A 437-nucleotide genomic window follows, 5' to 3' on the forward strand; every position below is an offset into this window, starting at 1 on the left:
CCGCACTTTGCATGCATTGCACCGCAAACTAAAAGAGGAAATAACGGCTGCTAGGGGAGGGGGGGGGGTGGAGCAACTGTGAACGGGGCGCGTCATGTTTATGTATCGGATATGTGAATGCGTCGGTAATGACGTCGGCACACACGCGACAACCATGCATGCTGGTCGTAGTGGTTCGCGGACAATAATGACAAAAATGCAAGAGAAAACCGATAAGAACGAAAGAAAACAAACGTGTATGTGTGAATGGAAAAAAATAATAGTTTAAAACTGATGTGTCGTTCCAGAGCAGTAGAAAATCAAACCAGTATAAATCGTGCTTCTTTTATCCAGTGACTGCACAGATAGAAATCAATCGTGGTCTATAAAAGTTGTTTAATGGGGTAGGCCAGTAGGGACGAAACGCCCCAAGCCGGCCCCGGCCTGGCAGCACCCTC

This window comes from Frankliniella occidentalis, unplaced genomic scaffold (assembly GCF_000697945.3).
Source record: "Frankliniella occidentalis isolate FOCC.00 unplaced genomic scaffold, Focc_3.1 Scaffold106, whole genome shotgun sequence".
Classification (NCBI taxonomy): domain Eukaryota; kingdom Metazoa; phylum Arthropoda; class Insecta; order Thysanoptera; family Thripidae; genus Frankliniella; species Frankliniella occidentalis.